General features: G+C 44.5%; 1 protein-coding gene across 2 annotated transcripts in view; it reads left to right on the top strand.

The window, feature by feature from the left end:
- The window catches only part of LOC106572690 (uncharacterized), a 32,022-nt gene that overhangs the window by 4,032 nt on the left and 12,248 nt on the right, over positions 1-15,742 (top strand). The window lies entirely within an intron of this gene.

Raw genomic sequence — 15,742 nt, 5'->3', positions numbered from 1 at the left:
AAGGGAACACTTAAACAACACAATGTAACTCCAAGTCAATCACACTTCTGTGAAATCAAACTGTCCACTTAGGAAGCAACACTGATTGACAATAAATTTCACATGCTGTTGTGCAAATGGAATAGACAACAGGTGGAAATTATAGGCAATTAGCAAGACACCCCCAATAAAGGAGTGGTTCTGTAGGTGGGGACCACAGACCACTTCTCAGTTCCTATGCTTCCTGGCTGATGTTTTGGTTACTTTTGAATGCTGGCAGTGCTTTCACTCTTGTGGTAGCATGAGACGGAGTCTACAACTCACACAAGTGGCTCAGGTAGTGCAGCTCATCCAGGATGGCACATCAATGCGAGCTGTGGCAAGAAGGTTTGCTGTGTCTGTCAGCATAGTGTCTAGAGCATGGAGGCGCTACCAGGAGACAGGCCAGTACATCAGGAGACGTGGAGGAGGTCGTAGGAGGGCAACAACCCAGCAGCAGGACCGCTATTTCCGCCTTTGTGCAAGGAGGAGCACTGCCAGAGCCCTGCAAAATGACCTCCAGCAGGCCACAAATGTGCATGTGTCTGCTCAAACGGTCAGAAACAGACTCCATGAGGGTGGTATGAGGGCCCGACATCCACAGGTGGGGGTTGTGCTTACAGCCCAACACCGTGCAGGACGTTTGGCATTTGCCAGAGAACACCAAGATTGGCAAATTTGCCACTGGCGCCCCGTGCTCTTCACAGATGAAAGCAGGTTCACACTGAGCACGTGACAGACATGACAGAGTCTGGAGACGCCGTGGAGAACGTTCTGCTGCCTGCAACATCCTTCAGCATGACCGGTTTGGCAGTGGGTCAGTCATGGTGTGGGGTGGCATTTAATTGGGGGGCCGCACAGCCCTCCATGTGCTCGCCAGAGGTAGCCTGACTGCCATTAGGTACCGGGATGAGATCCTCAGACCCCTTGTGAGACCATATGCTGGTGCAGTTGGCCCTGGGTTCCTCCTAATGCAAGACAATGCTAGACCTCATGTGGCTGGAGTGTGTCAGCAGTTCCTGCAAGAGGAAGGCATTGATGCTATGGACTGGCCCGCCCATTCCCCAGACCTGAATCCAATTGAGCACATCTGGGACATCATGTCTCGCTCCATCCACCAACGCCACGTTGCACCACAGACTGTCCAGGAGTTGGCGGATGCTTTAGTCCAGGTCGGTGAGGAGATCCCTCAGGAGACCATCCGCCACCTCATCAGGAGCATGCCCAGGCATTGTAGGGAGGTCATACAGGCACGTGGAGGCCATACACACTACTGAGCCTCATTTTGACTTGTTTTAAGGACATTACATCAAAGTTGGATCAGCCTGTAGTGTGGTTTTCCACACAATTTTGAGTGTGACTCCAAATCCAGACCTCCATGGGTTGATAAATTGGATTTCCATTGATTATTTTTGTGTGATTTTGTTGTCAGCACATTCAACTATGTAAAGGAAAAAGTATTTAATAAGATTATTTCTTTCATTCAGGTCTAGGATGTGTTGTTTAAGTGTTCCCTTTATTTTTTTGAGCAGTATACATTAGAAAATAGTTACTTGGATATGGACACGCATTCCCTGGTGCACAGGCAGGACCCTTTGAAGCTAGCTAGTAGCCCCTCTCGATAGCTAGCTAGCCTAGCTCACTTGCTTGTTAGCTACATTGGATTTTCAACAAAAATATAACCCCATGACCTATAAACATTACAAAGAATGTCAGACCATGTTCCTAAACACCCTGTAACACATCAACAACAAATAAAGGACAAATAATATTTACCGGCAATGAGGTGGAAAAAAGGAAGCACATGAGAATGTTTCAACTTTATCAAGTAACTCTGTTGGGGCTAGGGGGCAGTATTGAGAATTTTGAAAAAAATATGTGCCCATTTTTAACTGCCTCCTACACCAACTCAGAAGCTAGGATATGCATATTATTAACAGATTTGGATAGAAAACACTCTGAATTTTCTAAAACTGTTTGAATGGTGTCTGTAAGTATAACAAAACTCATATGGCAGGCAAAAACCTGAGAAAAATACAAGCAGGAAATGAGAATTTTGTGGCTGTACTATTTTCGAGTCATTGCTAATAGATCACACAGTGACAAAGGATTCATTTTGCACTTCCTACAGCTTCCACTAGATGTCAACGATCTTTATAAAGTTGTTTGAAGCGTCTATGATGAACAGAGACCGGATGACAAGGAAGGGAAGTTGACGTCCCTGGGATGTCGTCACTTCATTATTGCGCGCACATGCGCGTTCATGTGAGGCGAGACATTTTTCAAAACGTTTTTCAAGACACAGGAGAGGTCGGGTTGAAATATTACTGATGTTTCACGTTAAAAATGGCCCTAAAGATTGATGCTAAACAACGTTTGACATGTTTGAACGAACGTAAATAGATTTTTTTTTTTACTTTTCGTGGTGACTTTTCCCTCCCCCGCCCTACATTTTGAGGAGCCTACTGAACGCGCTAACAACATGGAACAACTTGGAGTTATTTGGACATAAATTATGAACTTTGTCGAAAGAAACCACATTTGTTGTGGACCTGGGATGCCTGGAAGTGCCTTCTGATGAAGATAATCAAAGGTAAGGGATTATTTACAATAGTATTATTGATATTAGATGGTTCCAAGATGGTGCTGACCTGTATATCCTAGCCTATTGTTCTTAGCATAGCACCCCGTTTATTGCAAAGTGTGATTTCCCAGTAAAGTTATTTTGAAATCTGGCAATGCGGTAGCATTTACGAGATGTTAATCTATAATTCTTTGAATGACAATATTATAATTTAGCAATGTTTTCGAATAGTAATTTTGTAAATTGTAACGCTGATTCACCGGAAGCATTTGATGGAGAAAAAAATTCTGAATTTCACCGCCACTGTAAAATGTTGTTTTTGGATATAAATATGAACTTGATGGAACAAAAAATGCATGTATTGTATAACGTAATGTCCTAGGAGTGTCATCTGATGAAGATTGTCAAAGGTTAGTGCATCATTTTAGCTGGTTTTCTGCTTTTGGTGACGCCTGTCTTTGAATTGACAAAACATTACACACAGCTATTTTCAATGTACTCTCCTAACATAACCTAATTTTATGCTTTTGCCGTAAAGCCTCTTTGAAATCGGACAATGTTGTTGGATTTAGGAGATGTTTATCTTTCAAATGATGAAAAATAGTTGATTGTTTGAGAAATTGAAATTATTAGATTCTTGCAGTTTTGAATTTCCCGCCATGGTATCTTGTCAATAAATCCCTTTAGCGGGATCAGAGTGGGAAGGGGTCCCCAACAGGTGAAGCCAGCCAAGGTTGCCAGGTCGAGCTACAATTTATAGGCAAATGACCTCTGAAAACCCGCCCACAAGGCCTGACAACTAGCCCCTAAAATATGTTTGTTGCAAGAGTTGACACATTTATCCAATAACCCTTTTTCCATAAAGTTATCAACTGAATTAAGAAGGAATATCAATGTAATTTTGAATGACTTAAACAAAATGCATTTTTTCATCAAAATAACAATTCTTGAGAGTTTAAGAATATGTCGCAAGAGAAAAGATAAAACACCCTTATTAAACTCTCCAGATCATTGTCCATCAATGGATGTCAATTTAACTTGTTTTGACTGCTTTGATTATGCAGTAAGGCTGGAGGAGGTGTGGTAAGAACAGCCCTTAGCCGTGGTATAATGGCCATTTACCACAAATCCCAAAATTACCTTATTGCTCTTATAAACTGGTTACCAACTAATTAGCATGGTAAAAATTATGTTTTTGTCATTCCCTTGGTACATGTCTAATATACCATGGCTTTCAACCAATCAGCATTCAACACTCAATTATAATTATAAACTGGGTGGTTCGAGCCCTGAATGCTGATTGGCTGACATAAGAGGCATATCAGACAGTATACCACAACACAACATTTATTTTTACTGCTCTAATTATGTTGGTAAGCATTTTATAATAACAATAAGGCACCTCTGGGGTTTCTGGTATATGGCCAATATACCACGACTAAGGGCTGTGTCCAGGCACTCCGCGATGCGTCATGCAAAAGAACAGCCCATAGCCGTGGTATATTGGCCATGTACCACACCCCCTCGTGCTTTATTGCTTAAATAAACCCTGTTTGTGCACGTGCATAACTATAGATACATCCGACCGGAGAGTTTGAGTGATGAAAGTTGGACAGAGGGTCTCGAAATCTCTGCAAGAAACACTTGGGCAAACTTTAAAAAAAACGAATGTTAGTCTATTTTCTCGCAATTGTACCGTCATTATCTGCCAAATGTTAAGACTACAAACATAAATCGCCTATTTGCGAGAATATCTTGTTATTTCAATAGGCAATATAATTCAATATAATTGCAATTCAACTGTGCCATGATTTGCTGAGCTAGATGCAGGTAGCCTATAGCCCGATAGGCCAACATGCCAACATCTAATTTCAGGGGAAAATCCACAATGTGGAGAATGATACATTTGTGATAGAGCTGTGACCATGATCACAATTGATAACTTCCAATTTAATTTAACTAAACATGGCCATTAATAATTGCATAATAACACAAGGATACAACAACAAACTGAATTATATGCTATTAAATCAGTTTACCAGCTCCAGGTAGGCTACACAAGTGGCACAAATTGATTTGCATCGACTCCAGTGATATAATAATTTCAACATACTGTATTTATTGTATCAAATGGTACAGTAGCCGACAATGGCATATAAAGTAATAGCTTACTTGATGGCCATCAGATGCAAATGTCGCCTATCAGTCTCCACATGTAATGTGATTTTCATTGCGGACATTTCCCCATAACACAAGCACGCGAGGGAGTTCCATAACTTCCATTTCAAATGTCCCTAAAACTGAGCATGAGTAAAACCCTTCGCCTGATACGGTTATCCATAAGAAAAGTCACCTTCAAAAATGCAGTTTACTTTAAACCACCTCTGAGCGAATTTATCTAAAGTGCCCTAGTGCGCCTAAAGTCCTTTTCAAATGCATTATCGCCGTTGTCACTTCTAGCTTGTTAATATGTTTTATGGAAAAAGGGAGTCTCCATAATGACCCATCTAAACAGCCTACCTACAACCGGTAAAAAGTTATCACGATGTGCGCGCGTGCAGCTCTGTGCTGCTCTGTCTCCCTGACTCAGTGAAATATATATATATATATATTTTAAAGAGAAATACGTGCAATTGAAAGTAGCCCAAACCCCCCCCCCCCGACCAATACATTTTCACCCGCGACATCGTTTTCAAAGTAGCCCAATTTCGCTGGAAAACTGCGAACATGTCAACACTGAAGCCAGCTCAGTACTCCATTGATTCCTAGTCCAACACCAAAGTTAGAGCGCCCTCTTGTGTCCTGACTGTAATTGCATCTACTGCTGCATAATAAATACCTGACTGCATAGGAATGGATAAACTTAGTCCAGCAAAATAGAAAAGGTATCCCCTGAATCCCGTGTACTTTTAGTTCTAACTCAATTATTTGCAACCCGCTACACTCTCGCCCTCTTTAAATAGTCCCTCCTGTTATTACTCAGTAAGTCTGTAACTGAGCAGTATGTCTGGTGTTCTGTATAGGTTTCGGCACTGGTATTGATATTGGTCACACTGCTGACATTGGTAAGTAGACATGCATACTGGTGGAGTGGATGGTAGAGTTTGCTATAAAGCATGAATGTTAGGTCTCCACACCTGGTATGTTGGGTGTCCAAGTGTGTCATAAGTTAGCTTGCCCCTTGGTTTTTGGCAGTGGTGTAAAGTAAGTAAAAATACTATAAATCCTCTTGGGGCTAGGTGGGACGCTAGCGTGCCACCTGTGGTGCACTCCATCAACAGCAGGTGCATTTCAAGAGCGGCAAATTTGAATCCAAATAAATGTCAAAATTCAAATTTTTCAAAAATACAACTATGTTACACCATTTGAAAGATAAACATCTCCTTAATCTAACCACGTTTTACGATTTCAAAAAGGTTTTACGGCGAAAGCATAAATTTAGAGTATGTTAGGACAGTACATTTACAAGAGTTGTGTGTAATGTTTTGTCAAGTCAAAGACAGGGTCACCAAAACCATAAAACCAGCTAAAATGATACACTAACCTTTTACAATCTCCATCAGATGACACTCCTAGGACATTATGTTAGACAATGCATGCATTTTTAGTTCTATCAAGTTCATATTTATATACAAAAACAGCGTTTTACTATGGCATTGATGTTGAGGAAATCGTTTCCCTCCAATAACCGGCAGTCAAGTCAGCGTCACAAATTAAATAATTAAAATTAGAAAACATTGGTAAAATATTATATTGTCATTTAAAGAATTATAGATTTACATCTTTTGAACGCAATCAACTTGCCAGATTTAAAAATAACCTTACTGGGAAATCACACTTTGCAATAATCTGAGCACTGTGCCCAGAAAAATACGCGTTGCGATACAGACTAGACGTCATGTTGGGGAGATCTAAAATCGAAAATACTATGTAAATAATCCATTACCTTTGATTCTCTTCATCAGATGTCACTTCCAGGTATCACAGGTCCATAACGAATGTAGTTTTGTTCAAAAAAGCTCATCATTTATGTCCAAAAATCTCCGTCTCGTTAGCACATGATGTAAGCCAGCCGGACTTCTCGTCATGAACGAGGGGAAAAAATATATTTCAGTTCGTTCAAACATGTCAAACGTTGTATAGCATAAATCATTAGGGCCTTTTTTAACCAGAACATGAATAATATTCAAGGTGGACGAATGCATAGCCTTTTATAACGTATTGGAACGAGGGTACCCAACATGAAGTAGCGCGCCAGGTGTCTAATGGGACATCACCGTTCCATGGCTCTTGTTCGGTCAGATCTCCCTCCAGAAGACTCAAAACACTTTGTAAAGGCTGGTGACATCTAGTGGAAGCAATAGGAAGTGCCAAAATATTCCTAAACCCCTGTGTTTTTCAATGGGATAGGTTTAAAGTCAATACAACACATCAGGTATCCACTTCCTGTCAGAAAATGTCTCAGGGTTTTGCCTGCCAAATGAGTTCTGTTATACTCACAGACACCATTCAAACAGTTTTGGAAACTTTAGAGTGTTTTCTATCCATATATAATAAGTATATGCATATTCTAGTTACTGGGTAGGATTAGTAACCAGATTAAATCGGGTACATTTTTTTTATCCAGACGTGCAAATGCTGCCCCCTAGACCCAACAGGTTAAAGAACCTCTTAAGTTGTTTTTTGGGCTATCTGTACTTTACTATTTCTATTTTTGACAACTTCTACTTTTACTTCACTACATTCCTGAAGAAAATAATGTACTTTTTACTCCATACATTTTCCCTGACACCCAAAAGTACTCGTTACATTTTGAATGCTTAGCAGGACAGGAAAATGGTCCAATTCACACACTTATCAAGAGAACATCCCTGTTCATCCCTACTGCCTCTGATCTGGCGGACACACTAAACACAAATGTTTTGTTTGTAAATTAATGTCAGTGTTGTAGTGTGCCTCTGGCTATCCGTAAATGTAAAAAAAGAAAATAAATTGTGCTGTCTGGTTTGCATGACATAAGGAATTTGAAATGATTAATACTTTTACTTTTGATACTTAAGTACATTTTAGCAATTCCATTTACTTTTGATACTTAGGTATATTTAAAACCAAATACTTTTAGACTTTTACTCAAGTAATATTTTACTGGGTGACTTTCACTTTTACTTGAGTCATATTTTATTAAGGTATCTTTACTTTTACTCAAATATGACTTTTGAGTACTTTTTCCACCACTGGTTTTTGGATACATTGGGATCTTCTGACATCCATCCCTGCCTCTACGCACTGCTGATCTGAATCCATGACGTCATTCATACATGAAGAACCATTGTCTGGATTGGGCCCAACTACAGTTTCGGGAGTGTCATCTCTCCTTTCAACATGGTCCTCTCTCCCTTCGGCATTATCCCAATCCTCATTGTTTGGTTCTTCTAGGACCTCTGATTCCTGCTTCATGTTCTCATACTAACTACTTTCTGTATCCTGAATACAGGGATGAAACACATAGGCCTCTTCTGTCAGTGATTTTATCTGAGGTCTTGGGTGTTCTGCACTTGCAACTGGGTTAACTCCTTGAGAACAGAAGTCTTCCTCTTCATTAGATTCTTCTGAAGTTTCATCCCCATCTCCTCCATGTTCCATGTTTGATGTTCTTTTTCTAGCATGCGGTTTCCTCTCTTCCAAGGTTTCATGTTTCACACAGGTATGTTATTCACTAGCAACAGCATGTTGCTATGGAGCACTCTGATGCCCTTAGCACCATTCTCCCTTTCCACCTTGTAGACTGGTCCTTCCCCAATCTTCATTACCACCTTGTGTATGGCAGCGTCCCAGTAGGCCTGCAACTTGCCTGGTCCTCCTCTCTCTAACATATTCTTCACCAATACTCTATCTCCAGTTTGGAGGGCCACTGCACCATGGTCGTAGTGTCTTTTGCCTTTAGCAGAGGACTTTTCACTGTTTTCAGATGCAACTTGGTAAGCTTCCTGCATTTTGGTGGCCTAGTTCTTAGCGTAGACTGGTTGTGACACCTGTTCATCACACTGATTGAGGCCAAGCAACTGGTCAATGGTCAGGCGGGGTAGTTGGTCAAAGAGAAGGGACTGTGGTGAGGAAGTGTTGCTCCGTGATGAGTGTAGTTGTATGAATGTACAATATGAGCAAGCGTTTGGCTCTCACACACAGTTGCCTTTTCTCGGTGTCTGTTGGTTGTCACCCCTTTAACCTCTTGGGCAGCTTGGATGTCCTCAATGGTTAACGGTATCACATCTTCCCAGACATTAGTGTTGTCAGGAACTAGAAGACTGATTGACAGAGCAGCTGCCCACATAGCCTCCTTTTCTTTGACAGCTTTACTTTCCTTCCAGATGGCAGTAATGACATCTTGAGTCATGTTGTTGGTGAACTCGCATTCACCATTATTGGAGGTCAAGTGGGTTTCTGAATAGCGTGTCTGCATCAATATTGACTTTCCCTGGGCGGTACTTAATGTCAAAATTTAAGTTTGCTAGTTCACGCACCCATCTGTGCCCTACAGCGTTAAACCTGACAGTACTCATCACATATAAATGGGATTGTTATCTGTGTATATTGTAAAGGATGAGGCATAGTAGAGATAATCACGGAACTTGTCACAGCCCATTTTAGAGCCAGGAATTCGAGCTTTCCTGAGTGTAGGTGATAGTTATTTTCTGCTGGAGACAAGGCCTTCGACCCATAACCTATCATTCATATATTTTCCTGCTGCCTTTGGTAGTTTACTGGTAGTTAACCTGTTTAGGATAGGGGGCAGTATTTTCACGGCCAGACAAGAAACGTACCAGATTTAATCTGGTTATTACTCCTGCTGAGAAACTAGAATATGCATATAATTATTTGATTTGGATAGAAAACACCCTAAAGTTTCTAAAACTGTTTGAATGGTGTCTGTGAGTATAACAGAACTCATATGGCAGGCCAAAACCTGAGAAGATTCTATATGGGAAGTGCCCTGTCTGAACATTTCTTGGCCTTCTGTAGCCTCTTTATCGAAAATACAGGATCTCTGCTGTAACGTGACATTTTCTAAGGCTCCCATAGGCTCTCAGAAGGCGCCAGAACGTGGAATGATAACTCTGCAGTCCCTGGGCGAAAAACAATAGGGGTTTTGGAAAGTGGTCGTTCTGAGAACAATGACACTGGCGCTCGCGTGCATGTGACGACTCCATTTTCTACGTTCAGTGTTTGAACGGATACAACGTCTCCCGGTTGGAATATTATCGCTATTTTATGAGAAAAATCGCATAAAAATGTATTTTAAACAGCGTTTGACATGCTTCGAAGTACGGTAATGGAATATTTAGAAATGTTTTGTCACGATACACGCCGGCGCGTCACCCTTCGGATAGTGTCTTGAACGCAAGAACAAAACGTAGCTATTTGGATATTACTATGGATTATTTGGAACCAAAACAACATTGGGTGTTGAAGTAGAAGTCCTGGGAGTGCATTCTGATGAAGAACAGCAAAGGTAATCCAATTTTTCTTATAGTAAATCTGAGTTTGGTGAGTGCCAAACTTGGTGGGTGTCAAAATAGCTAGCCATGATGGCCGGGCTATCTACTCAGAATATTGCAAAATGTGCTTTCACCGAAAAGCTATTTTAAAATCGGACACCGCGATTGCATAAAGGAGTTCTGTATCTATAATTCTTAAAATAATTGTTATGTTTTTTGTGAACGTTTATCGTGAGTAATTTAGTAAATTCACCGGAAGTTTTCGGTGAGTATGCTAGTTCTGAACAAAACATGCTAAGGTAAAAAGCAGCTTTTTGATATAAATATGAACTTGATTGAATAAAACATGCATGTATTGTATAACATAATGTCCTAGGAGTGTCATCTGATGAAGATCATCAAAGGTTAGTGCTGCATTTAGCTGTGGTTTTGGTTTTTGTGACATTATATGCTAGCTTGAAAAATGGGTGTGTGATTATTTCTGGCTGGGTACTCTCCTGACATAATCTAATGTTTTGCTTTCGTTGTAAAGCTTTTTTGAAATCGGACAATGTGGTTAGATAAAGGAGAGTCTTGTCTTTAAAATGGTGTAAAATAGTCATATGTTTGAAAAATTGAAGTTTTTGCTAGCGGAACGTCTAGATGTAAGAGGTTAACTGTTCACAAATCTATCTACAATGGCCTGGTGGGCTGCTGTCCATTCTACTGGCATCTTTGATGGCAATTGACCTGAACAGTTTGTTTTCGGCTTTCCTTTCGATGTTCTTTTGGACATTTTGCTCTCCACTGTATTTTCTCAGTCGGGCTGGAGCAGTTCATTCAACGGTTTTGCGAGTCTCAAGAAATCTTCTATAGAGGACCTATAGGAACCTAGAAACCAGAGAAGAGACCTCACCTCTCCCACTGTTCTCACACAACAGGTAATGAGTAGGACCACTTTGACTTTCTTATCCACCCTCTTTCAAGCAGTGCGTGCACATACTCCTTCACTTCCTTGTACAATGGTTTTGGAATGGAGTTGTACGATTTCTGTACAGGTGTGTCATCACGTTGATTCATTTTCAAGTTTAACTCTGGCACACAACCTATATCTCCCGGAATTCACAGCAAACACATCTGATTCGTCGAACTACATTTGTCTTACTACTTCTTCCTGCCTTGAATCTAGATCAGTGGTTCCCAAACTTTTTAAAGTCCCATACCCCTTCAAACATTCAACCTCCAGCTGTGTACCCCCTCTAGCACCAGGGTCAGCGCACTCTCAAATGTTGTTTTTTGCCATCATTGTAAGCATGCCACACACACACACTATACGATACATTTAGAATACATAACAATGAGTGTGAGTTAGTCACAACCCGGCTCATGGGAAGTGACAAAGAGCTCTCATAGGACCAGGGCACAAATAATAATAATCAATAATTTTGCTCTTTATTTAGCCATCTTACATATAAAACGTGATTTGTTCATCGAAAATTGTGAATAACTCACCACAGGTTAATGAGAAGGGTGTGCTTGAAAGGATGCACATAACTCTGCAATGTAGGGTTGTATTGGAGAAAGTCTCAGTCTTAAATCATTTTCCACACACAGTCTGTGCCTGTATTTCGTTTTCATGCTAGTGAGGGCGAGAATCTACTCTCACATAGGTAAGTCGTTGCAAAGGGCATCAGTGTCTTAACAACGCGATTTGTCAAGTCAGGATACTCTGAGCGCAGCCAAATCCAGAAATCTGGCAGTGGCTTCTGATTCAATTCTATAAGGGCACAGGGCGAGACCCAGATGCAGACATGGGAGGCAGATGTTTTGAGTCTCTGATATTTATTATATTCCAAGGGGCAGGCAAGAGAATGGTTGTGGACAGGCAAAAGATCAGAGGCCAGATTCCAGGAGGTACAGGGTGGCAGACAGGCTCGGGCTCAGGACAGGCAAGGGTCAAAACCGGGAGGACTAGAAAAAAACAGGCGACATTGTCAGGTTGTGCGCTACTGGTTGATGGGGTGTGGGGAGAAGGAGATGCGGCGTTGGACCACTTCGAGGAGTTCACCCGCCACTTCCGGGCAGTCTTCGACCATCCGCCCGAGGGTAGAGTGGCGGGTGAACTCCTCGAAGTGGTCCAACGCCGCATCTCCTTCTCCCCACACGGCGTTTGCCACTCCAAAGCTCTCTCCGAGAGGCACGAGACGAGGGCGGACACCCTCTCTCTTCCCGAGGGAGCCGGGTGAACGGTGGCCAGGTATAGGTCCAGCTGTAATAGGAAACCCTGGCACCGTGCTGCCGTCCCATCATACTCCCTGGGAAGAGAGTATGAGACGCATCCCACTGGGACCGGATACAGGGGGGATGGGTAGTGGTAACCCCGGTTGTGCTGGTCGAGGTGCTGGAGAGACTCCCTGTCTCTCCCAGCGGTCCATGGTCTGGACAACGCGATCCATCGTGGATGGTGCAGCATCGCCGAGTGTTCTCGGACGCACTTCTCGACCCCTCGGACCGGGGTACCTGCTCCTGCTGACTCCAAGGGTGGTGTGGAATTCTGTCAGGTTGTGCGCTACTGGTAGAGAAGTCAGGTGCAAGAGAGCAGAGAGTTGATCAGGCGCACACTTTATTTGGCAGAAGCAACAACAGATGGACGCAACTGTGTCAAAACCTCCAGCCAAATAGCAAATGTGAAAAGCGCGACAACATTCACAATTATGCAAATGTTTAACAATAAACATACTTCGGGTTAAACACGGTGGCCCGGGGGAAAAACCAGCCTGGCGCATCACACAAAAACACGTAACAAAACAATTAGAGAAGAAAGCACAGGGGCGGAGCTTCGGTGGCGTGCCTGAGCGCTGAGAGAGCACGGCTCCTATCCCAGCCTCGGACGCGTCTACCTCCACTATGAACGCCAAAGAGGGATCCGGATGGGCCAGCACGGGAGCTGAGGTAAACAGAGCCCTTAGTTGCCCAAAAACCCTGTCCGCCTCAGCCGACCATTGCAAACGTACAGGACCCCCCTTCAGCAGTGAGGTAATGGGAGCCGCCACCTGGCCAAAACCCCTGATAAATCTCCGGTAGTAATTGGCAATCCCTAAAAACCACTGCACCTCCTTTACCGTGGTGGGAGTCGGCCAATTACGCATGGCTGAAATGCGGTCACTCTCCATCTCCACACCTGAGGTGGAAATGCTATACCCTGGGAAGGAGACGGCCTGCTGAAAGAACAGGCATTTCTCAACCTTGACGTACAGGTCATACACCACTACACCCTGCCCGTGCAGGTCCCTGAAAATCTCGTCTACAAAGGATTGGAAGACTGATGGAGCATTCATCAACCCGTACGGCATGACGAGGTACTCATAACGCCCTGAGGTGGTACTGAATGCCGTCTTCCACTCGTCTCCCTCCCGGATACGCACCAGGTTGTAAGCGCTCCAGAGATCCAGTTTAGTTAAAAAGTGCGCCCCGTGCATTGACTCAATCGCCGTGGCGATGAGAGGTAGCGGGTAACTGTACCTCACCGTGATTTGATTTAGACCTCGATACTCAATACACAGGCGCAGACCTCCCTCCTTCTTCTTCACAAAAAAACTTGAGGAGGTGGGTGAAGTGGAGGACCGAATGTACCCCTGACGCAGGGATTCAGAGACATATGTCTCCATAGCTGCCGTCTCCGCTTGTGACAGGGGATACACGTGACTCCTGGGAAGTGTGAGATTTATCGCACAATCCGCCCGTTGATGGGGTGGTAATTGAGTCGCCTTCTTTTTGGAGAAGGCGAGATCCAAATCGGCATATTCAGGGGGGATGCACACAGTGAAGACCTGGTCTGGACTTTCCACCGTGGTAGCACCAACGGAAACCCCTATACACCTCCCCGAGCACTCTCGCGACCACCCCGTGAGAGCCCTCTGTTGCCATGAAATAGTGGGGTCATGACGAGCTAACCAGGGAAGGCCTAGTACCACGGGAAATGCAAGAGAGTCAATGAGGAAGAGACTGATTCTCTCCTCGTGACCCCCCTGCGTCACCATGCCCAGGGAGATGGTGGCTTCCCTAATTAACCCGGACCCTAATGGTCAACTATCCAGAGCGTGTACCGGGAAGGGTCTAACCACAGGAACAATCGGGATCCCTAACCTAAGGGCGAATGCTCTGTCGATAAAATTCCCAGCCGCGCCTGAATCGACGACTGCCTTATGCTGGGAATGCGGGGAAAACTCAGGGAAAAACACATGCACAAACAGGTGGACAACTGAGGGCTCTGGATGAGAGTGGTGCAGACTCACTTGGGGTGACACCAGAGAGCCCTACCTGCTGCCTCGACTCCCAGAGGTACCAACCCGGCACCGACCGGCAGTGTGCCCTCTGCGGCCACAGATGGTGCACCTGAAGGCCCCTCCTCCGGCCTCCCTGAGTGCAGCCCCTCCCAGCTCCATTGGCACCGGAGCGGGGGTGCTGGAAGCTGGAACCGCCAGAGCCCTCTCTGGACGTCCGCGGGTGACCAACAGGTTATCCAACCGAATGGACAGATCCACCAGCTGGTCAAAGGTGATGGTGGCATCCCACCAGGCCAACTCCCGACGGACATCCTGGCGCAGGCTGCATCGGTAGTGGTCGATGAGGGCCCTGTCGTTCCATCCTGCTCCGGCGGCCAAGGTCCGAATTTCCAGGGCAAACTCCTGGGCGCTCCTCGTCCCCTGCCTCAGGTGGAAGACACGTTCACCCGCCACTCTACCCTCGGGCGGATGGTCGAAGACTGCCCGGAAGTGGCGGGTGAACTCCTCGAAGTGGTCCAACGCCGCATCTCCTTCTCCCCACACGGCGTTTGCCACTCCAAAGCTCTCCCCGAGAGGCACGAGACGAGGGCGGACACCCTCTCTCTTCCCGAGGGAGCCGGGTGAACGGTGGCCAGGTATAGGTCCAGCTGTAATAGGAAACCCTGGCACCGTGCTGCCGTCCCATCATACTCCCTGGGAAGAGAGTATGAGACGCATCCCACTGGGACCGGATACAGGGGGGATGGGTAGTGGTAACCCCGGTTGTGCTGGTCGAGGTGCTGGAGAGACTCCCTGTCTCTCCCAGCGGTCCATGGTCTGGACAACGCGATCCATCGTGGATGGTGCAGCATCGCCGAGTGTTCTCGGACGCACTTCTCGACCCCTCGGACCGGGGTACCTGCTCCTGCTGACTCCAAGGGTGGTGTGGAATTCTGTCAGGTTGTGCGCTACTGGTAGAGAAGTCAGGTGCAAGAGAGCAGAGAGTTGATCAGGCGCACACTTTATTTGGCAGAAGCAACAACAGATGGACGCAACTGTGTCAAAACCTCCAGCCAAATAGCAAAAGTGAAAAGCGCGACAACATTCACAATAATGCAAATGTTTAACAATAAACATACTTCGGGTTAAACACGGTACCCGGGGGAAAAACCAGCCTGGCGCGTCACACAAAAACACGTAACAAAACAATTCTACACAAAGACATGGGGGGGAACAGAGGGAATATATATGTAGTGTGATTAGGGAATGTAAACCAGGTGTGAGGGAAACAAGACAAAACAAATGGAACAATGAAAAGTGGAGCGGCGATGGCTAGAAGACCGGTGACGTCGACCGCCGAACGCCTCCCGAACAAGGAGAGGAGCCGACTTCGGCGGAAG

This window comes from Salmo salar, chromosome 15, assembly GCF_965601325.2.
Source record: "Salmo salar chromosome 15, fSalSal1, whole genome shotgun sequence".
Lineage (NCBI taxonomy): Eukaryota > Metazoa > Chordata > Actinopteri > Salmoniformes > Salmonidae > Salmo > Salmo salar.
The sequence above is the reverse complement of the archived record's forward strand: the minus strand, read 5'-3'. Positions and strand labels throughout refer to the sequence as shown.